Source organism: Rana temporaria, chromosome 2, assembly GCF_905171775.1.
Source record: "Rana temporaria chromosome 2, aRanTem1.1, whole genome shotgun sequence".
In the NCBI taxonomy this organism is placed as follows: Eukaryota; Metazoa; Chordata; class Amphibia; order Anura; family Ranidae; genus Rana; species Rana temporaria.
Window position 1 is genome coordinate 77,500,449 of NC_053490.1, and position 24,832 is coordinate 77,525,280.

The following is a 24,832-nucleotide window of genomic DNA, read 5'->3' on the forward strand; positions in this document are numbered from 1 at the left end:
AATCATCAGTAACCAGAAGTTACTCTACCACTCTTATGCTGATGACACACAACTGTATTTCCGCATTTGCAACAAAAAGGATCATTCTCTTGGACTAGAGAAATCCCTTAGGCCTCGTACACACGGCCGAGGAACTCGACGTGCCAAACACATCGAGTTCCTCGGCCAGTTCAGCACTGAAGCCGCCGAGGAGCTCGGCGGGGCGAGAGCTCCCATAGAGCAACAAGGAAATAGAGAACATGTTCTCTATTTCCTCGCCGAGCTCCTCGTCGGCTTCCTCGGCCAAAAGTGTACACACGGCAGAATTCAGCCAGAAACTCGGTCGGAAGCTGAATTCTGCCGAGGAAACTGGTCGTGTGTACGGGGCCTTACTCTAAGGCCCCGTACACACGACCAAACATGTCTGCTGAAACTGGTCCGCGGACCAGTTTGAGCAGACATGTTCGGTCGTGTGTAGTTACGAGCGTACAGAATTTCAGCGTACATTTGCCTGCCGGGCCATTTTTCAGCAGACATTTATTTCCAAACTTGTTTTAAAACCGTCCGCTGAAATCCTGTCCGCTCGGACATGTTTGGTGGTTAGTACACAAAAGCAACGTACAAAAACCCTGCGCATGCTCAGACTAAAGGAGGCCGCGGGAGCGCTCGTTCAGGTAAAACTCACGTTTGTTTGGGATATGGCACATTCGTCAATAGAAAGATTAATTCTAGCAATAGAACAATGAAGAAAACGACCCAATAAACAACAGTTGATGCCGTCGTTTTATTCATTGTTCTCTTGCTAGAATAAACCTGTTATCTTGCTGATGCTATTTCAACTGAGTTGTCCCATACTGAAAAGTGACATTTGTTGCTTGGGATGTAGTAAGATTTTAGCAATCTTTTATAGGCCAGACGTAGCATATTTTTTGGTGTCCTCCACATGTATATCTTATTTTATGTTTTCTTTAATGTTCATCTTAGCCACTTTTTTTCTGTGTTTATAGTTATGTCACCATTTTGAATTTTGTGTTACGTAATTTTCTTAGTTTTATTTAGTTAGAATTTTTTCCTAGATTTTATTGAAGGTTGTTTCAATTGTCTACCATGTTGGCACACCAAATGCACCCCCCCCCCCAAAGGACTTTGTCTAATTTTTAAATGAAACATTGTATTTGTTTTGAATGTTTGATGCCTAAAATAATCCCCACAGTATAACAAACAATAGGCACGTTTTTAAATTAAACAAAAAGCCATTTATTTTGGCAAATGTTAAAAAGTAAATAAAACAGAATGGCAGCACTTGAACAGCTAGCAAAATACATGCAGACTTGCATTTCAAACATGGTGAAGGATAAACTATCAAACCTCAGGAGGCACACAAACAAAAATCTGAAGCAGCAGCACATAACCAAAGGAACCCAAGCTGTGGTAGTCCAAACAAGATGCCATTTGTGGGGGATCAAATGGAAGGCAGGGAATCACCGTCTCCTCTTCCTTGCAACCTTCCCTCCAGGCTTCCTTCCAGCGGGTCTTCCCTGGCCCCTTGCAGGTGGGGATGATGTGGCAGCAAGAGGATGGTGTTCAGCAAGCCGGGCCGGGTCACATAGCCCAGTGTTTGTGGTCAGCAGCTCCCTCTCCATCCACCAAAGGGCCTGGTTGATCACGCCCTTTGCCAGTTGCTTCTGCTCCTCCGTCCCTTTGTTGAGATTGTGTGCCAGGGAGGCACTGTAGGCCTCAGTGGGGTTGAGGGGGGCCCTCATGATGGCACTCGCCTCCTGAATCATTTTGAGGCTGGCTTCCTCCACTGGCCCCAATTTCCTCTTTCGGCCTGTTGGCCTCATCTGGAGGGGAGGAGCCTGGCTGGTGGTGGTTGTCCTGGGGAGCTGCTGAACGCCACAGGGCCCGGCCTCCTCCTGGCTGCCACTGACCCCTTCGGCCTGGCTGACAGTGAGGAGAGGATCTGCCACCTCCTGGCTGGTCTCTTCTTCCTGTGTAAAAAAAAGGGACATGTTGTAATATATTTCTAAATCTAATCACTCACATTTTCATGCTTGAATGTCCTTTTTTGGGGCTAATTTAAACTTCAACAGACTCACCCTCTGACCCCTGCAGTTGTCATCCCTGACACCTATTTGTTTGCCCACGACTTTAGAATTTTTTTTCCAAGCTTGTCTTTTATTTTACAATATCAAGTCAATAATCCAACAATAATTAATATTAGTCCAGAAATATTTAGAAAACTACTATACCTCATCATCGTAGAGGCGCAGATCTGCCTCTCTGTCAGCCAGGCCCTCTTCATCCGACTCTGCAGGGCTGTGGTGATCTGGGGAAGTCCCGCTGGAAGGTAGCGTGGAGGGAAGGCTGGGAGGCAGACTTGACATTGATGGCCTGCCCTCCAGTTGATCCCGCAAAAACGACATATGGTTAAAATACCATAGCTTGGGTTCCTTTGTTGGTCTTGCTGCTGCTCCAGATCTTAGCTGCTTTTGGTGAGCTTTGTACGCTCTCCTATATGTGCCCCTGAGGTTGGCCAGTTTATCCTTCACCATGCTGGCACTGCATTCTGGCACCCATGTTCTCATGTATGCTGCTAGCTGCTCAAGTGCTGCCGCTCGTAGGTCCTTATTGTGGTAAGTGGGCTGCTTGGAATCCCACAGGATGGGCATCTCTCTGAATTTATCCAGCAAGTGCTGGATAATCTCTTGGGTCTGCAGTAGATCCATTCCAAATCTTGGTTATGGCTAATTTTCGTCTAGATTCCCAAAAGATAAAGAAACCAAAAACACGATTTAAAAAAGGCTCAGCGTTGACATTGATAGAATATGTGGCACAAAATGTAGGACCTATATAGAAATACAAACACAGTGTCTCTTGTTTCCAAAATGCTGGCCAGCTCTGCCCCATTGGTTGTACCTAACATTGTTTTTATACATGCCGCCCCTTTGGTTCCATTGCAGTAAATAAGTGGAATCTAGAACCATACCCAATTATTACAAATGAGAGCATTCATCAAGGCACTATTTCATGTGTAGAAATCCTGCCCCTCAGCATTGATTACATGAAAGACACTTCCTAATGTCCTCTGTCCAACCAACACAGAACAATACTTGGCCTGATCTGAATACACCCTACATAAATTGTAATGAGGTAGAGCATTTTTCACATCTATATTTTGTGAAGTCTACAAAAGCATTTGGCTCCCAAAATCCCATTGTGTGATCCAAGAGACATAATAGCTTAATAAAAGGGTGCAACCAACAGACCAAACCCCCATCCCATGGCTCTCCATTTTGTAGGCCGCTGCTGATCCCATGTTTAAATTTCTTACCTTCCTCTCTCAAATTGTTCGTTTGTCACGCTCGATTAATGACCGCGTAACCTACGTAATCACGGCGTGCGCCTTTTATACACTCCGCGTATATATGAAACGCCGCCCTCGTCACCTTTGCCATGCCCCTAATCAATGTGAAACGGAAATATGGCGTTAACTGTGTAGGTTCTGGAATCGCGCGAATATTCTCCGCGTAACCTACGTCAACACGTTGTTTGCATTCTCGACACTCCGCATATGCATGAATCCCCGCCCTCATCTCCGCCCATGACGGGACATTTCCTCGTTTCCACGCCCCTAATCTCTGTGGGAAGGAAAGATGGCGATGTCACACGAGCGGGCACGGAGCTCTCATGGCGCAAGTGAAGGGACAGAGGCAGGACCGTCCCGATCCAGGCCAAAAAGATATAAAGCCACTAATATGGCTTTCGACGAAATGGTGGAGTTGGTTTACATCATGCGGAGGAAGGACTATGATGGTGAATTTGGGCCCTACAAGACCCCTAACCGCAGAAAGTCACACATTATGGACAAGGTGGCGAGGAGAATGAGGAAGATGTTTGGTGTCACCAGGTCCAAAGAGCAACTCAGGAAGCGTTGGTCCGACTTGAAATTGCGGGAGCCACATCACATGAAGAAGATTCTCAAAATTCTGCGGAAAAGTAAGTACATATTATTTTAGGGGGGGGGGAATGTCTGCAAGAATGTGTTGACATGTAGCTTTTGACATCTGCCTCCTTGGCCTGCTAGTACTTTTGAACACGTGTAGATACTGTATTGTGTTTATGTTAACCACTTGAGCCCCGGGCCATCGTCAAATGACGGCCTCACGGTGGCTCTGAATATCCAACAGGACGTCAATTGACGTCCTGGATTCCTCCGGCCACTGGCCACATCCCCGAGATGCCGATGCGCGTGCCTGGCGGTCGCGATGTCCGCCAGGCACTCGGGATCGGCGGCTACAGGGACAAGACGTGGAGCTCTGTGTGTAAACACAGAGCTCCACGTCCTGTCAGGGGAGAGAGGAGACCGATCTGTGTCCCTTGTACATAGGGACATAGATCGGTCACCTCCCCCAGTCACCCCCCCTCCACACACAGTGAGAACACAATACAGGCACACATTTAACCCCTTCCTCACCCCCTAGTGTTAACCCTTTGAATGCCAGTCACATTTATACAGTAATTAGTGCATATTTATCGCACTGATCGCTGTATAAATGTGAATGGTGCCAAAAATGTGTCAAAAGTGTCCGATGTGTCCGCCATAATGTCGCAGTCCCAATAAAAAAAACCGCAGATCGCCGCCATTACTAGTAAAAAAATAAATAAATAAAAATAATAATAATAATTCTGTCCCATATTTTGTAAGCGCTTATTGCGATTTTTTTTTTTTTTTTTTTTACCAAAAATATGTAGAAGAATACGTATCGGCCTAAACTGAGAAAAAAAAAATGTTGGAAAAAAAAATTGGGCTATTTATTATAGCAACAAGTAAAAAATATTGTTTTTTTTTTCAAAATTGTTGCTTTTTTTTGTTTATAGCGCAAAAAATAAAAACCGCAGAGGTGATCAAATACCACCAAAATAAAGCTCTATTTGTGGGGAAAAAAGGACGTCAATTTTGTTTGGGAGCCACGTCGCACGACCGCGCAATTGTCAGTTAAAGCGACGCAGTGCCGGAAGCTGAAATTTCACCTGGGCAGGAGGGGGGTATATGTGCCCGGTAAGCAAGTGGTTAAATACCAACCTTTAACAAATATCGTGAAATAGTAACCCGCATAATATGACATCGTTTCGCAGAAATGCAAGGTTAGTCCAGGAACAACACACCTGGACATGGCTGACTGGCCCCAAACTTTGTTTGCAAACATTGTTGAAAAGCTAAATCAGAAAAATGTAATTGAGTGAATGTGACAGCCAAACAAGATTCATTCTCAACAGTGCTAATAAAGCAGATGTTTTCCCATCTGGAAATGCAGAGCACCTGTGTCTCAACAATAAAAGCAGAAGTTTTAGTAGGGTTTCCGAGAATTAATGTTTTGGGGGGACATCCATGTGTGTCACTTCTTAGCAAAAAAGGGGCAGGATCAGAGCTTGGCCTAGAACTACGCCAAAAAAGTAGGTTTGCTGAAAGAAGAAAATAAAACAAAATAAAAAAGGCCTCTTCTAAGCAATGTTTGCGAGTTCTGCTCTACAATATCTGTGTGCTGATGAGTATACCTTTTGTTTTTATTATTTCTTAATAGGGGAAAGAAGACGCCAGCAATTGGAGGAGGCAGAGAGGGCCAGACACCCCCAAAATCACACACCTCCGCATGTGGAGGAGGAGGAGGATGTGGAAGTAAGAGAGGAGGATGTGGAAGTAAGACAGGAGGAAGGAAGAGAGGAGGAAGACTTAAATTTGGAGTTAGAATTCAGGGAAGATGAGGCGGAACTTGACGAAGCAGAATTTAGTGATTTTGAAGGGGTATTGATGGATAAAGAAGGAGTTCTGGAAGAAGAAGGAGGAGTCGTGGAAGATGAGGGGGAGGTGGTGGAAGAAGGAGGACTCGTGGATGATGATGCTGAGGTGGTGGAAGAAGAAGGAGTGATAGAAGATGGCGAAATTGTGGATGTGGAAATTAGCAGGCCATCAGGTCAGTGTGACCCCAACTTTAATAGGGCAAAACATATGCAGATAGGCCGGAAACTCTTTACATATTTTGAATGCCAATTTGTTTGTTTTTAGGGGATGAAGATGGTGTAGCACATTTTTCACGTGCAAGTGCTTCAATAATTGTACAGCAGGTAATGGAGTGCAGCACGGAGATGGACAATATGCGGGAAAGGATGGTCGTCATGGAGCAGAATGTTCGAAATGTAATTTTGGAGTGCAGCACAGAAATGGACAACATGCGCCAAAGGATGATAGTCATCGACCAGAATTACAAAAATATCATTGACATGATGGGACGTGTCAAAGACTGAAACACCCCCCGCCCATCCCCCGCCCCCCCAACCATTTTAATTTTTTGTATTTAACAATACGCCAAAATTTCAAGATGCACACACAGTGTGCCAATATGTGCTATCTGCCATCACAGAATATCTATTGTCTGTGCTTTGTGGGTACAAACCCCTCCTCGATCCTCAAGTAGTTGAGAGGAAGGGTTTGCTCCCACAAAACACAGACATTGATCACCCATGATGGCAGATAGCACATGTGGCCATTTGTCTGTAGAACCAATGACATTTGGCGAATTGACACTGAATTTGTGCATCTTGAAATTTTGGCGTGTTCCAGTGTGAAAGCACACCATCCATGACTGACTGCTGTTTTAAAAAGATATATATTTTTGGTGGTGATCTTGTTTTGGTTGTAAATGTTTACAGTTTCAGATCCCAAAAATGACAAGAAATCAACAAAACCAAAAAAAGGGAAATAAATCTAAGAAAAAAAAAGATTTATTAATAGAAAAGAATAAAAATAAGGACCCCAAAAAATATATGTAAATAGATATATTTTTCTAAAAGAGAAATCTCACATTTTTGTTGGGTTAAAAAAATTCACATAAAAATTAACAAAATAAGACAAAAAGCAAATTTTTCAGAAAAACACAACAAAAAAAAATCAAAATTACAAAAAAAATGTTTTTAACTAAACAAAACGATAAAAAAAAAATAATTGAAAAAATGTTTTGGAAAAACAACAAAAAAATATGATCAAAAGAATACATCTTGTTTACAGAAAACCACAAAAATAAAAAAAAGAAATAAAAAAATATTTTGATGCTAAAAATAAAGATTTGTACATTTTGAAGTGTGTATATATATATATATATATATATATATATATATATATATATATATATATATATATATATATATATATATAGACAAGCCAGAAAATTATTATGTAGATTTGCAAAAAATATATCTGACATTGTGTTTCTATCAGTATTCTTGCTAATCACTGTAAAAAATGAAAAAAAAAATGAAAAAAAATATAATACCAAAAATATTTTTTTATCCAAATTCAAAAAACATGTTGGACTCAAAAAAATGCATCCTTTTTTTTGGAGTAAGGAAAAAAATAAAAATAAAAATGGTGACATCCAAAGATGAAAAATGAGTGGCTTCGTATTTCTCGAATCAATACCCAGTTTGTAGATGAGTGAATAATGTGCAATTGTGGTTATTTACTAAATCTGCCTAACTTAAATTGGCACTAGAAGTGCACTAGCTTGAGAACCAGGAAGACAGAAAAAAAGAGAAAAAGCATTAATGACAAACAACTGTATAAAGTCCAATGGTCTAATTATTTATTAGTTCTGTGAATATTTCTTTATTTTGGGGGCCGAATTAGAAAGAAATATGATCTGGCATAGCAATGGCCCCCCCACCCATGAAGTACTCAACATATTTGTCGCGTACCTCACGAGCAGATAGGGGGGCCAAGCCAGCGCGACCAGGGTCCAGCCCAGGAATGTTATCTGAGGGTAGTCCTGCCTCAGAGCCCATGGGGGGTAGGTACAACTGGGAGTGCCTGCGTAGAAAATTGTGCAAAATGCAGCAGGCAAATACAATGGTGTTCAATGTCAGGAACAGGCGGAACCGGTTGGTGAGGATCCCAAAGGCATTCTCGACTACCCTCCGAGCCCTGGCCAACCGATAATTGAACACCCTCCTCTCTGAGGTGAGGGTCCTCTGGGGAAATGGCCGCATGAGGTTAGGTCCAAGCCCGAAAGCTTCGTCCGCTAGAAACACAAACGGAAGTCCTTCAACATTATCTTCATCTGGTGGCAATGCCAGACCACCAGCTTGGAGACGACTGTAGAATTCTGTCCGCGCGAATACTCCCCCATCTGACAGCCGGCCGTTCTTCCCCACATCCACATATAGAAACTCATACTGTGCCGACACCACTGCCATCAACACAATACTATGATAACCCTTGTAGTTATAATAGTAGGACCCCGAGTGGGGTGGGGGCACTATGCGGACGTGTTTCCCATCTATTGCTCCACCGCAGTTAGGAAAATCACACCGCTGGGCAAATTGGGAAGCCACAGACTGCCATTCCTGTGGTGTGGAGGGTAGCTGTGGGGACAAACAAATAAAGAGATTTAGTACTTTGGCACATAAACATTGCAAACATAATCCTACAAGCATCCTTGTGCAACTTGACAGTTTGCAAATAGCATTTTCAAATTGTGAAGGGAGAATTTCGGGGGCACAAATATATAGGCCCACTTAATTAATAAGAGACTCCACAGCCCTCTGATGGGGACATACTTTTAAGGGGGAGTGGGGGGTGTCCATCTGTGTCCATCTGTGGACGTCAAATGACAATGGGCGGGTATTGAAGTGGTTAAAGAGGCACAGGACACCCTCCAGCAGCCTATCACCCCTGAAGAGGGCTATGGCACCCTTGTAATGGCCAAAATGAGCCACATGTCTGAGGAACAACGCCTCATATTTGAGCCCCTCTTAATAAGTTTGATGAATAACGGGGTGAGGGGCGCACTTACCGAGGACACGGTCATTTGTAGCCACGGCCATCCTCCCCCACCAGTTTATTCTCAACCTCCTCCACCTTCTTCTTCTCAACCTCCTCCACTTTCTTCTTCTCCTCCACCTCCTCCACCTTCATCTTCTCCACCTTCATTTCCTCCCCCTTCATCTCCTCCACCTCCTTCTCCACCTTCTTCTCCTCCTTCTGGCACGAGTACACCTCCAGAGGCACAGGCTCCAGCCAAGCAGAGAAGGAAGGCTGCAGAGAAGGCTGCAGAGAAGGCTGTAGGGCAGGCTGCAGAGAAGGTAGCAAGGAAGGCAGCAAAGAAGTCTGAAGGGAAGGCTACCAGGAAGACCAAGAAGTGATGGCCTTGCTTCAAGGTGATCTGACAGAAGGCAGCCTGCTGTAGTACCACAGACTTGGGACATATATCTGACCTCTGGGAGTCCAGGACCAGATCGGGCTCCCTCCTGTATGTGTTTCTCAATGTCCCAATTTTATGGCAGGTTCTCCAGTGCTGCCTTCTATTTATTTTATTTCTATTCTTTACCAGAATAAATGGTCATTTTGTTTTACAGTTCATACTTGCCTATGTGTTTTTCATCAACCCAAAAATTTAGCTTGTGAGTAGGCAGGTTAACTTTAAAAAAAATACAAATACATACATACATTCGCGCCAAATCCGAGTTACGTTTCACAGACCATAATTCACTGCGGCATCGCTGGCTGATGATTGGCCAAGCATGCACTATGCCCCGCATGCTTGGCCAATCACAGCTTGCAAAAAGCAGAGAGCCATAATTGGCCAAAGCCATGGTGGCTTTGGCCAATTATGGCTCAGGGGGTTTAGTACACGCCCCACACTATAAAAGGCCGCCTGCAGGTCGGCCTTGTGTAGTGTGTTGTGGTGGTTGAGAGGACAGAGAGAGTGTCATTGTTTGCAGGTAGATAGAGCAGGCAGGCAGGCTAGTCAGTTAATGTTACAGTGTGTAGAGGATATATATATACATCCCAGGTGTTGTACATATATTTATACACTGTATAGTTTAGCTAGATCAGTTCTTCCTAATTTACTGGCAGGCAGGTGATTGTGCTAGCTGCAATATTCTTACGTGGTTTATTGCCTGTGTCCTCTGTAGTTTGCACCTAAAGATACTTGGTGTGTACTGGCCGTGTGCTCTGTAGTTTGCGCCTAAAGATTCAGGAGCAGTGATTTTAATGATGCTTAAATAAAAAATAAAAAAATAAAAAAAATTCCTTTAAATATTGTACCTGCTGGGTGTCTATAGTATGCCTGTGAAAACGTCTTTGAGAACCCGGGTCTTGCCCGAGGGAACATGTATCAATGGAAAAAAAGTTTTAAAAACGGTCGTTTTTTCAGGAGTTCCTTAGTTCCTGACTGGGCGCCATATGACGTCCAGCAGGATAACATGTCTGATAGAGTCTCCTTACCACGTGATCAGCTGTGGCCAATCACAGCTTATCACAGCGTGAACCAAGAAGTGCCGGTAGACGGGTTCGCGCTGACAGGGAGAGACGCCGGTCGGCGGCTCTCCCTGTCAGAGGGGGAAGGGGGTCTGTGCTGATAATCAGCACATTGATTACCAGCACAGCCCCATTAGATGTGCCACCAGCAATGGCAATCCGTGCCCATCAGCTGCCAGTCAGTGTCCCACCAGAAACGCTTGTCAGTGCCCATCAAAGTGTCAATCAGTGCCCACAACAATGCCAATCAGTGCTTATCAGTAACACCTGTCAGTATCTCATTATCAGTGCTGCCCATCAGTGCCATCTATTAGTGTCCATCAGTGCCACGGTCAGTGTCAATTAGTGCTGCCTATCAGTGCCAATCAGTGCCGACTAGCAGTGCCCATCAGTTCCACCTGTCAGTGCCCATCAGTTCCACCTGTCAGTGCCCATCAGTGCTGCATATCAGTGCCCATCAATTCTAGATATCAGTGCCAACTCATCAGTATCCATCAGTTCTGCTTCATTAGTGCCCATCAGTGCCGCATCATCAAGGAGAGAACTACATTTTATAACAGAAACAAAGAAAGAAAATTTGTTCAAAAATGTCGGCTTTTTTAGTTTGTTTAGCAAAAAATGAAAAAACCCAGTGGAGATCAAATACCACCAAAAGAAAGCTCTATATGTGGGAAGAAAATGATAAAAATTTTGTTTGGGTACTGTGTTGCATGACCACGTAATTGTCATTCAAAGTGCGACAGCGTTGAAAGCTGAAAATTGTCCTTGGCATGAAGGGGGGAAAGTGCCCAGTATTGAAGTGGTTAAATTGTGATCAGCTGTGATTGAAAAGAGCTGGTCACATGGTAAAAAGCCGCTGATTGGCTCCTTACCTCAATTTGTGATCAGCAGTGTCGGGAGGACACTGGGATCACAGAGCGCACTGCAGTGGGCACAATCACGGGAGAATGTCATATGGCGGCCTCCCAGAACTGGCCAGCCGCGCTGTATCCGGCATTCAGCTATAGCGTGGTTGGCAAGTGGTTAATTAAATAAGCTAAAGTTAGAAGCTGATTGGTTTCTATGCACAGCTGCACCAGATTTTGCACTCTCCGGTTTTAGTAAACCAACCTCAATGCACTAAACGCAGCAGAAGGCCCAGCAGAGAATGAGTTAACAGTCCTCCAACCTGAAATTTTAGACGTTCAAGTAGGAAGTTGAAAAGCACCCCAGGTGTTCTACATACTGCCGTATATGTGGAATGTCTGCTCATAAACCTTGTGTGGCTTATCACATAAAATTACATAATTTTAAACTAACGAACATAAAGAAGGACTTTTTCTATCCTCAGTACAACATGTCCTTCTAAAAACCATTTGTAAAGACAACAATGCAGTGGAAATGCGGTTACTGTATAAAGTGAAAGGCAGTTGACAAGTCAGTGTATCACTGTTGCCTGTAATCTGAGCAGGAATGAAGAGTTGAAACCAGGTGCTTCAGGTTATATTGGGTTATTGCATAAATACAAGTGGGTTGTGCCGTTTGGCCAAGTGATAGATATGATCTCATTCGGAATACTAGGATAATCTTTATTAGCCATCGCCTACTCTCCTGTGTGTGATCTTTAAGAGGATTCAGAAATAAGAATGCCTTCTGACTATACTTTTCATAAACATTCCACTTTACAAGATGCGCCGGGGTACTTGCAGGTTTGCTTGATAGGGAATCATAGAGTTCATGAGCTGTAACCTTTTATTAAACCTTTCATATCTCATATGGATTACTGCCGAGTACACATTGCTTAAAAGGGTAGTTCATCCTTACAAAAAACCTGCCTATGCAGGTAAGGGATGTTTATAGATTACAACAAACTGTGCAGCTCTGACTAAAGTTGAATAATACCCTTGCTATAGGTGTAGACCATTTACATACCTCCCAAAGCCTGACTGGAGTACTTACAGGACGTTGCTAAGTACTCCCAGGACGTTGCTAAGTGAGGCCTAGTTGTCACTACTCACCTCCACCATCACGGAGTGAGCCCTTTCTCTGATTCGAACCCCCTCACATACTAATTCTCTCCCCTGATACAGTAGCTCTGAGCTCAGCATTTTGAGGACTCACTCCTGTGATGGGGGAGGTGAGCATTGATGACTAGTCACTAGGCCTCACTTACCGTAGCAACGTCCTGGGAGTACTTAGCAATGCCCTGGGAGTAGTCCAGTCAGGCTTTACAAGGTATGTAAATGTCCTACACCTATAGCAAGGTCTTTATTTAACTTTAGTTAGGGCTGCATAATTTGTTTTTATCTATAGTTGCCCCTTATCTGCATAGGAAGTTTTGTGGTACCATCCCTTTAAGGACCATTTAACATATACCATTCCTGGTATTTATTTACAATGTGTTATCAAATATAGCCATCCAGTGGCGGATATCATTGGAAATATTGAATCAGGTATGTAGCATTGCAAAAATTCCTTTAAGTCAGGGGTCTCAAACTGGCGGCCTTCCAGCTGTTGCGAAACTACAAGTCCCATGAGGCTGAGAGTAAGGCCCCGTACTCACGACCAAACATGTCTGCTGAAACTGGTCCGCAGACCAGTTTCAGCAGACATGTTCCGTCGTGTGTACAGCCGCGCGGACAGGATTCCAGCAAACAATTGTCTGACAGACCGTTTCTGAGCAGACAACTGTTTCCCGGACTTGCTTTAAAACAGTCCGCTGGAAACCTGTCCGCCCGGACATGTACGGTCGTCTGTACAGACCTACCGACATGTCCTGCCGCCAGCCATCCCTCGCATGCGTCGAATGACTTCGACGCATGCGTGGAAGCATTTTAAAGGCAGGCCGCCCACGCCGCCGCGTCATTGTCGCGGCGACACCGCGGACACGCCCCGCGTATTGTTTACGCACGGACCTCTGTTCGATGGTGTGTACGGCCATCGAACAGAAGTCCCCGGGCAGTCCCCGGGCAGACATGTCCGATGGAAACGGTCTGCAGACCGTTTTCACCGGACATGTCTGGCCGTGAGTACAAGGCCTTACAAGCATGATTCCCACAGGCAGAGGCATGATGGGACTTGTAGTTTCACAACAGCTAGAGGGCTGCCAGTTTGACACCCCTGCGTTTAAGCCCACATTCACCTTAGGCTGATTTAGCATGCGAACATACTAGTAGTAGTTGCTCACATTCAACAAATTGGTGTTTATTATTGTTGTTATTAATTACCTTCATACTTTTATCACTATGTTTACATATGTCTTTATTTTTTAGGTCTTGATTTCATTAGTGCTAACCAGACCCGTGCACCTTATTTTCCTTCTTTTATGTATAACATGTTTTTGCAGTGACAATAAGAATATCCTCATCCTTATTTGCTGTAGTCAGATGAGCATGCTGGTTAATCACATGGTAGAAATGATGCTGCCTGTATCACCCCCTACTACTTGTTGGTAAAAAAAGAAATCCAGAAGTTAGTATCCATTAGGAGGAGGTAGTGGAAAATAAAATATTACCCTTTAAGCTGGCTGAAATTCACTCAGTGGGTGGTTCTGTCATCTGCCTCCCACTGAACATACCTCAATTGAAAAATCAGGGAAGCCAAGTGGAAAATGGTTGGCTGGACAGTGACTGCATTTAATCAGATGCAGGCACTATTTGGGTATTTTGACAGCTGGCTGTCAGGATACAATAGCTGCAGCAGGAAATCCATCCATCCACTCTGTATAGTGTGGATCAGTAGTGTGAATGGAGGAAACTGCTATTTTTTTTTCTGTTCAGCTTGAAAAAATTTTATATATATATATATATATATATATATATATATATATATATATATATATATATATATATATATATATATATATATTGTTTAATTAAGCTTTCACACTAAGTGCTGGTTCACACCAGCGTGACGTGGAAATCAGCGCAATTCCAGTGCCGCTTCCTGGACTCGCAGGCATAGGACACTGCTGCGGGTGTCAATAGAAAGTTAATGATACCCCCTCATCGGTTTGCATATTGCAGTGCGAATTGTCAAACAATGCAGAAATCAGATCGCATGGGTGTGATTGTGAACACCCATGCGATCTGATTCCAGTGTGGACCAAAAAAAGGGTACTGCACCATTGTGGTGCGAATGCGATGTAAATTCAGTCATACAATCTGTATGGCTCAATTTGGATCGCACAGACATCACATGTGATCTGCACAGCAGTGCAGTGCGAATCACATGCAATGTCTAACATCGCACCAGTGTGAATCCAGCCTTAACCACTTCCGGACCGCCGCACGCCGATATACGTCGGCTGTTTGAAGAGGGCTATGGCCCCGTACACACGGCCGAGGAACTCGACGTGCCAAACACATCGAGTTCCTCGGCCAGTTCAGCCCTGAAGCCGGCGAGGAGCTCGGCGGGCCGAGTTCTCCCATAGAACAACGAGGAAATAGAGAACATGTTCTCTATTTCCTCGCCGAGGTCCTCGTCGGCTTCCTCGGCCGAAAGTGTACACACGGCCGGGTTTCTCGGCAGAATTCAGCCAGAAACTCGGTCGGAAGCTGAATTCTGCCGAGGAAACTGGTCGTGTGTACGGGGCCTATCTCTGTTATGGCAGCAGCTAGCTGCCATAACCCAGGTATCCTCTTTCTCAGCCGGTGGTCCGGTTTTCGATAACGGTGGCCCCTCTCCTGCTGCTCTCCCGTGCTCTCCGCCTCTTACCGGAGCCATCGGCAGCGGCGGAGGTGGTCGGGTCCTTCTGGTGGCTGGGTATGAAGATGAGTGAGGGGAAGATGGCCCCCACCCATCTCCATAACGTCAAAACGTCACTTCCGCCCATAGCTCTTAAAGGGCCCTATTATTTATTTTCAAATGACAATTTTTTTTATGTTTTTATTGCATTAGTGTAAATATGAGATCTGAGGTCTTTTTGACCCCATATCTCATATTTAAGAGGACTGTCATGCTTTTTTTTCTATTACAAGGGATGTTTAAATTTTTTGTAATAGGAATAAAAGTGACACATTTTTTTTTGTAAAAGAACAGTGTAAAAAATTTAAATATAAGGTCAAATAAATAAAGAAAAAAAACGTGAACGAACGCATACGTGAGCAGCGCCCGCATATGAAAATAGTGTTCAAACCACATATGTGAGGTATCACCGCCATCAGTAGAGCAAGAGCAATAATTCTAGCCCTGAACCTCCTCCGTATTGCAAAACATGCAACATGTAGAATTTTTTAAACGTCGCCTACAAAGATTTTTATGGGTAAAAGTTTGTCACCATTCCACGAGCAGGCTCAATTTTGAAGCATGACATGTTGGGTATCAATTTACTCGGCATAACATTATCTTTCGCAAAAAATAAATTAACTGGGCTAACTTTACTGTTGTCTTATTTTTTTATTAACAAAGAGTGTATTTTTTCCCCCAAAAAGTGCGCTTGTAACACCGCTGCACAAATACGGTGTGACATAAAGTATTGCAATGACCACCATTTTGTTCGCTAGGGTGTTAGAACTTTTTTTCTATAATGTTTGGGAGTTCTAAGTAATTTTCGAGCAAAAAAAATATTTTTTGTACTTGTAAACAACAAATCTCAGAAAGAGGCTCGGTTTAAGTGGTTAAACTTGGAAGCTGATTGTTTTTTATGCAGAGTTGCACCAGATTGAGCATGCTGCAGTTTTAGTAAATAACCCCCGCTATGACTTGGATCAATTAGGAGCTTCACAGGCAACAATAAAGTTACATTTACACTTTTTGTTTAATATATTAATTTATGTTCTGATTTATTTTAGATATTACTGTAGTACTTCAGCCCTAATGCAGATCTGTTTTAGCACTAGTGACAACCTGCAGAGCCTTCCCTCCCTGCTCCAGCCTTGCTGGAATCATTTGACTGGTGCCTGTAGAGGCAGTCCTTGCCTAAGGGATTCTCATACATACTTTTGTTGACAGTTTTGTGCAGAATGAAAGCTGCAAAGCCTTATATTATGAATCTACGGTTTCCACATTAGCGTTTGTGCTGCTTCATTACTCGCCTTATTTTCTCCAATTTCTGTCCTCTGATTCTGCAGAATTCTGGACCCCGGGACTTCAAAGAACATGAATAGAGTAGAGGTAATTCTTTTATTTTCTCTAGAACTTGGTAAAGCTCTTTAGTCTGTAAGTGTATGTATGTCTGCAGATCTGTATGTGGAACTCTATGGGGCTGATCTATAAGAAGTGGGGAAAGGAGATGCAGAGTTGTCCATAGAAAACACTGGCGGTTTTCATGCATAATTCTTATGCCGCGTACATTTTTATGTCATTAAAAACGATCGTGTGTGGGCTTCAGAGCATTTTTCAGGTTCTAAAAAACGGACAAAAAAAAATTTCGAACATGCTCTATTTTTTCACGATGTTTTTAACGTTGTCGTTTTTAAGGTTGTAAAAAATGGTTGTGTGTGGGCTTTAACGACGTTAAAAATCCGTGCATGCTCAGAAGCAAGTTATGAGACGGGAGCGCTCGTTCTGGTAAAACTACCGTTCGTAATAGTAAGTAATCGAGTAAGCACATTAATCACGCTGTAACAGACAGAAAAGCGCGAATCGTCTTTTACTGGCACAAAATCAGCTAAAGCAGCCCAAAGGGTGGCGTCATCCGCATGGAACTTCCCCTTTATAGTGCCGTCGTACTTGTACGTCACCGCGCTTTGCTAGAGCATTTTTTTTCACGATCGTGTGTAGGCAAGGCCGTTTTAACGATCGGGTTGAAAAAAACTTTGTTTTTTCTAGAGCCTGAAAACATCATTTTTTAGAACCCGAAAAACGATCGCGTGTACGCGGCATGAGTACCAGTTATGGAAAGTAGGACCAAACCTGCTTAGTTTTTGCGTATGACAGTTCATCTTTTTATTAGCCGTTTTTATCAATTCTCTATTTTAGATTTGTATTTGCATTGTGTGTTTTAAAATGATTTTATTTTATTTATTAATTATGTGCAAAAATGGGAAATAATTGCACATTCCTCAGGTTTTTAACTGCCAACAAAGCACGCTAGTTGGGCTGTAGCACGAAACAATTCATTCTGAGAAAGAGCATTTTCTAAAACAGCGATAAGTTCTTATGAGCAGAAGAAAACGCGACCGTCAGAACTGTGCGCACTTTGTATCAATTCTAAAACCGTAAAGGTCTTTAGCAACATTATATACCCTACTTTAGATAAATCATGTTTTAGAGGACCTCTACCTCTATGCATATATTGTTGCTAAAGACTTATACATGTTTGACTTTGATTAGAAAATACGCACAGTTATGCGTTTAGCTGCACAGAAAATCGTGTCGCTGTATTAGAAAGTGCTCTTTCCCAGAATGAACTGTTCCTTGTGTTTGTATGTTGACTGCCAAGGTTCTCTTGGGTAAATGGGATCTCTTCAAAGAAGGTAATTCATTGTACAAATGTGTCATTTTACATGCTCCTATGAATTTGCTAGGTTAGTGCAGTGCTTGTTTAAGGATTTTTGTGGTTAGATGCAACATTTTTCATAACCAACCTACTGCACATAAACATGGCAATTTCAAATTTATAGCCAAGTGTAGTTTCTGTGTTTTGAAATAATTTGTTTTTTAGTTAGGCTAAAAAAAATTCAATATTTTTTACACAAAAATGAACCTATGGTCAATTTAGAAATGCTGGCATCGAAAGCAGGTACTTGCACACAGGGACAGGCAAGGGGGGGCCACAGACTTTAGGGTTTTTCTGGTGTAATGGATGGGCACAGCTGTCAGTTTGACAGCCCAGTCCTGATCTGTGTATCAGGAGATCTGATAGCGTCTCATGTATACATGAAGCCTGCAAACAGCACTTGTAGGCTTTTTTCATAAACACATTATAATAATATCATTATGGTGCATTTTTTTATATTAAAGAATACCTCTTTGGTCTGCAACTAATGTCAATTCCAGCAACCTTGTAATCATGAAAAAAAAAAAAAAATGCTATTAGCATCTTGCTATCCCTTAATGACTTCCTATTAATCCCTAAATCCCCTTTCTGACTTAGCTATTTTTGCAGGGTTTGTTATAATGTGTATGTAATTCTTTTCATTTATTTATTTATTTTGTAGTGCACCTGTGACATGTCCCAGAAGATTCCAGGGAGGGAGGGGGGAGAGGTGAACTTCTTTCCGGCGCCACGGAGCCCCAGGGGGAAGTGGAAGCTAGATGCCTCTAAAAAGAGGGTATCCGCCCCCCCTTAAAAAAAGTGGCATGTCAGGGGGTCACCGTCACTTAAAGCGGATGTTCCATTTTCGAGTACACACTACTAGTTTTTTTTTCATATCTACCCAGCGGGTTGATTTAAAAAAAAAAACTGATAGCTCAGGTCGGAGCCACTATACTACTAACTATGCAATTTTAGTACCGTGATCTCCCCTGCTGAGCTATTGTGTTCTGAAAGAACCCGTCAGAACACTCCGGTCAGTGTTTTCAGCCATTGGCTAAGAGTGCCAATCGGGAGCCAGTCGGCAGACCTTTTTCAGTTATAAGCCTTCCAAACTGTTGGACCATACACACAGGCTGAATGTTGGCCAACATTTGTTCCATGTGTACTAGGCTTTATCTCCCTGGTAGAACAACACATTTGATTATCATAGTATGAATGAAGGTGGATGTTAGCCCCATTCCCTAAATCCGGCCATAGATGGTTCAAATCTCGGCCAGTTCAGCAGGGACCATCCAAGATTCAAACCATCTATGGGAAGGTTGATTGTACCCATACCCATGTTGATTCCTTAATTGACTTGGGTACAACCAGTATGTCAGATCTTTACATGCGATTATTGCCAGAGGCTATATCCGTTGACAAAAATCTCTGTGCTCTCCCGGCAGGGACTGCTCCCGTGTCCCCCCACACCCAGAGAAAACACAATAGCTGACTGTATTTATGGGGGAATCGATCGATTTTCCTGCAAAAGAAAATTGCAGTCATATCTACACCAGCCCAGCCACTGTACAATCGGTGTCAGCTTAGGGTAGGTGAAGAGACACTTTGGCTTCATCATCATCTTGGGTGCCAGAGATTTTGCCCCAGTATTGCTTTTGCATATTGTCAAAGTATCCTGGAAGGCCTAAAACACAAGTTGCTGTATAATTCAAATTTAAAACAGCTTATGTGGTTGCACTTGGGAGCATCAGGCCCGTCGCTACAGGACAGGCAAAACAAACAATTGCTTGGAGCCCCGAGCTGGCCTGGGGCCCCCAACTTCCCCTTCCCAGGCTGTAGCGTGGCCGAGCTCCTCTTCCTTCCACCTGCAGTCCTGTCAGTCTGACCAGGTACCGCGTGTGGTACAGGAGATTCAGTTTCCTGTTCCCGGCCGGACTGACAGGAAGTGCACACTGAGTGCTTACTTCCTTTCAGTCCGGCCGGGAAGACAGGAAACTGAATCTCCTGTACCACGCGCGGTACCCGGCACTATCTGATAGGGGACTGGGGAGGAGGCAGGGGGAAGAGGAGCTCGGCCACGCTACAGCGGCAGCCTACAGGGAAGAACAGGAGGTAAGAATAGAAAAAAAATTGTGTAGCGTTAACGTAGGCTTTGCATGCAGGGGGGGGGTGCTTGGGGGCCCCCATTATTTTGCTTGGGGCCCCCAAATTCCTTCAAACGGCCCTGGGGAGCATAAATTATTCTACCTCACACACCTCACTATTGATTCATGAATATGATGGATGGACCTAAGAACACTCTAAGTTTTATAGTTTAGCAGAACGCCCTACAAGGCATGTATGTGTACTTGTAGGCACCTCTACATGCTTTCAGTGTCTGCTCCCACTTTTATGTGACCACAGGATCAGTTTACATACAGTATATAAATATTAAGATACATGACTACCCTTAAAGTGTTACTAAACCTAGGACCCTGTATTCACTATATCTGGTCCCCCCACAGTACACAGAACATGGAAATGCAATAGCTTTAGTAAATATAATTGGCTAAATACCCTTTCTCATCAGCAGTATATAGTAGTCTTGTTACTTCTATCAGTCTCTGGTTAAAGCTTGTAGAAGGAGTTTTCATTCTCCCTTGATTGTCCTATGAGGCCACAGGACCCCTGACCCTCTGTCTGGACAGTGCTGATTGGCCTGGTGCTGATCACATACACTCTCCCAAGAAAATAAAAATCTCTAGCAATACACACCAAACTGAGCATGTGCAGAATGCCCCCAATGCTCTCTTATATCAGGAGATGGTTTTAGGACAATGGCAGAAGGGAAGGATCAGAGAAGACAGGATCAAACAGCCTTTTTACACAATGCAGAGGATTAACCCCTTAGCTTCCACAGTGAGTATAACAAGCATGCTCTAGTCTACTGCATATACATACTGATTTTACTGTTGTGGGTTTAGTAACACTTTAAAAAAAGCCTCTGACAATTAAAAAGTTCCATGCAATATAAGTGTGATAAAGCTGACGCATATTCTTTTACTTAAAGAATTAGATTTCTCATTGTCTCGTAGGGCCCTCCTGAAGCATCTGTACAAATAGTAACTCCTCTATTGACTACTCTTTGCCTAGTGTTATGTACATCTCTGCCCAGTGATTGGTTATTAGGGCACTAACGAAGGGCATGCCGTCTCCAAAATCAATAAAAGGCAAGGATAGTGCAGGGGGTGCCAGGAATTTTCCATAATATAGATAGGAGCTTAGGCTCATGTTTACATTAGTTAAGGACAATTTCCTTCACCAATCTTATGCTTTAAAGCAGTGTTTCTCAACCTTTATAGTGCCGTGACCCCTTGATAAAATTTCCCAAGTTGTGGGGACCCCTAACAGTAAAATTATTTTCGTAGTGTGGATTGTCAGCTCCCAAGGCAAGACAAGTAATTTGCGCCCCTAACCCACAGACATTTAGTCCCTTCCACTCGTACAGTATTAAAACCACTTATGGTACATTTTAGGACGTGCCACTCTTTCTCATTGTTCTCCTTTCTTTCCCTTTTATTTCCTAATTTCTTGTCCCCCCCATCCCTCTCTCTAGCCGTCTTTCTTGTTCTTTCTCTCCCTTTTTCTTTGTTCCTCCCCCTTTTTTCCTCTTCCTTCCATGTATTCTTTATTTGTATTCCTTCTCTTACTCCTTGGTGAGGGGGATTTGGGATGAGTGGCAGTGCTGGGGAGAGTTCTTAGACTTTTAATGGGAACTCTAATCACAGGTAGTGTTACCCACTGTGTCTCCGGCTTCACTGTGTCTCTGACTATGTGGTGTCTCGTAGCAGTGACACCTCTACAGGGGTGGACTGACAACTCATGGGGCCCCCAGGCAATAGAAGACTATGTGGCCCCTGGGATTACAGAAAGAAAGGGACAATAGTCAAGGCTGCACAGTTTTTCTTATCTAGACACCCCTTACCTGCATAAGCAGTTTTTTGGTAAAGGTGAACTAACCCTTTAAAGGGCTGTGTCACTATTGTAAAGCATGAAAGTGTCATGGATATGCAATAGCCTGGCAGTTTACCTTTGTTTTCCATCTGTTCATTAGAGGCCTGACCCTGTTCTGGTTCCCTTTTTATCACTTCCTCTTCCTGTATGGCCCCACCCAGGCCATCCCCGGAAGTCTATATTAACTGGTGCACTGCAGGTCTGCCTTGCTGTTCAACAGTGTGGTTTGCTAAGTTCCTATTTGCAGTGTGCTACGATCATCTTTCCGTGTACCGTTTTTGGCTTGTTCCTGACTTCTGCTGTTTGCCTGTGCCCCTGACCATTTGCTTGTCCCACGGTTATCTTTGTCTGCCTGTTGCCCTGCCCTCGGCCTACATATCACCACCGTTTGTACTGCTGGCTGCTTCCCCTCTCTCCCTGCGGAGTGTGACCTAGGGAATCTCGGGGGTCGCGACCTGGATCCAGTTGCGGCCAAGGCCATCCTCACCATCAGAGGCTCTGGTGAATACAAAACTGGGTCTTAGACTCCGCGCCCTGGGTGATCTTGGGTTCACACTCCCTCTCTGCTAGCAGTAGTCGGCTATAGGGTTCACTACCCTGTGGTGCATCCCTGACCCCAACGGGGTGCACTTGTCGCCTGGCCTTGGGTGACCTGACAGAAAGAACAGTATCCCTGCAAAGCAAACAATTTAGGCCCCTTTCACACGGGGTGGATCAGTAATCAGTAGATGTCCAGACTAGAAATAATTTTGGTTAAAGTGGCTCCCATCCACCTTCAAACTCTTATACTAACTACCTTGTAGAAGGATGACACTTAAGCCTCATACACACGGTTGGACTTCAAACAAACTTTTCCGTGAATTTTTGTTTGAAGGACGTTCGGACGTGAACTTGGTATGAATACACACGACAGGACTTTTTCGGCAAACTTTCCCAAAATCACATGGTTTTTCTGCTCTTTTTTGCTCTTTACCGCCACCCTTTGGTCAACTTCTGCTATTGTTGGTTGATTTTAACATTGGTTCTGAGCATGTGTATTTGTACTTTGGACTAAAGTCCAATGGATTTCTGTACACACGATTGGACTTTTCACCGTAGGACTTTTGTTGCCGAAAAGTTTGTCGATTTTCAGAGCAAACTTTTGTCCGATGAAAACAGAAAAGTTTGTCCGATGGTGCGTACACACGGTCTGATTTTTTTGTAAACCTGCTATTTTTGAAGTTTGTTGTCAAAAAGTCAGATCGTGTGTATGGGCCTTAATACTTACCTATTCTCAGGACATTTCAGTGTGGTCATGTGATCGGCTCCCAGCAGCCAGCTTCAGGAGAGATAAGGGAACGCTGACAACAAATGCCCCATAGTAAGCCCATGGGTGTCCTGAAGCCAGCTGCTGGGGAGATATTGTGACTGTACCAGAGCACTCTGAGAATAGGCAATTATAAGCATCTTTCTTTTACAGTGTAGCTTATATAGGAGCTAGAAGGTGGGTGGGTGCTGTTTTAAGCATACAGTAGATAAGGGCTCCAGAAGCCCTCCAATAAACCAACATGATGTGCTGTAGAACCTTTTTAATACAGAAGTTGTTATTATGTCTTCACTTCAATTACAATCTAAAATGTTTATTCCTATTCTTTTTTGCCCCTGTGACCAACTGGAATCACTGGTCATCCATCCACAACTGCTGGCTTATATCACAGATAAGGCCAAATATGACAGAAACAATTATTCCAACATGCAAACAGCCATTTCATGTTGGCCATGATCCGTGTATGGTCTCACTAAAATTAGATAGTTCTTTACTTGGTCTGTCCTTACATTCAGTGTTGTAGGGGTGTCTCACTGCTGCCATTAGATGTCATTGGTACCACTGGCAATAGTATGAGATTTCATAGCCAGATTGAGTTATGAATATTCATACTTCCATAGGTGTGCACAGCCCATTGCATTAGGGTGTGCACCCCAAAGCTCAAACACACATGCATGCGTGTGTGTGTCTATATACTGTATATATGGCCCTGGCACATTGACCTCCAGTGAAAGAGAAGCACGTAAGCTCTTCTCTTATGGCAGAGATGGTAAAAAGGAGATGTTTCCCATTTCCCTGCTGCTACACAGAGTGATAATGCTAATGTGCACTAGGTGATTAGGGTGTGCCCAGGCACACCCTGTGCGCACGCCTATGCATACTTCCTTCAGCCAACCGTGTAGGAGGTTCAGGGCCAATGGTACATGCTGGGAGAGGATATAAATATTTGGGGCAGGCCTGGTAATCGTTCTCTTCCCCCAGGCTGAGGCCTGGGGAGGTTCTGCTGGATTGAGCTCTGCTATTAGGCCTGTAAAGGTCCTAACATGTGTTGAATATGGATGTAGGCCTGAAATGGTTCTGGAGCTGTCCTACCTCTAGATGGAGAAGGATGTGCCAAGAAGGAGACCCAGGGGAATACCATTGTTGTTGCAAGGGTGTGGTGATTCACTTGGAGGACACTCTGGGCCTAGGAAACAGAGAGAGAGAGAGAGAGAAGTCTGTGACCCACCTAGCTTACTGCCTACAGTGCTGGAGAGCTTAAAAGTTCTGGCACTGTGAAACTGTACATGGATCTGGATCTAGAGAGTCTGTAAGTGATATTGCTTGGTATCGGGGACCCCCTAACCCTCACCTCCTTGACTGTTTTACAATAAAACTTTGAAAAGGCAAATGTGACTGGTACCAAATGTTCTCCATATTAGCCATGGATTCAGCCCTGAAGTGAAATTCTGGCCCGACCCTGCCTCTGGAGGTGCTACCATTCCTCCAGGGTGTCAGGGTGGTGCTACACACTTTTTCTAATTTTTAAAGGTGGTCCAGATCCTGTGCTAGCATGGTTGACAGCGACCCTCCCTCTCTCCCAAGAACACAATTAATTCTGTCAGTGATCAGTCAAATCCTTGTGAGACTGATCGTTAATATGTAGTCTCATTAGTTGGAACAAGTGCCTGCCAGTGTTCAGAGTGCTGACAGGTGTTTAGGCAATGCTTATCAATGGCACAGCTGATCAAGAAGCATAGTATTAGTTGGCAGAACTTCAGACACTGTGGTTTCTGTAATTTCCTATAAACACCTATAAATTGGGCTTTAGCCTGGGGTGGAGCTGATAGCCAGCACA

At 43.7% G+C, this 24,832-nt stretch overlaps 1 protein-coding gene across 1 annotated transcript in view; it reads left to right on the forward strand.

Moving 5' to 3' along the window:
- The first annotated feature begins 16,221 nt into the window (after nt 1-16,221).
- The window catches only part of STARD13 (StAR related lipid transfer domain containing 13), a 452,811-nt gene continuing 444,200 nt past the window's right edge, over nt 16,222-24,832 (forward strand). The window contains exon 1 of the mRNA XM_040340418.1: nt 16,222-16,390. The gene's annotated coding sequence lies outside the window, so the exon portion shown is untranslated. The remainder of the gene's footprint in view (nt 16,391-24,832) is intronic.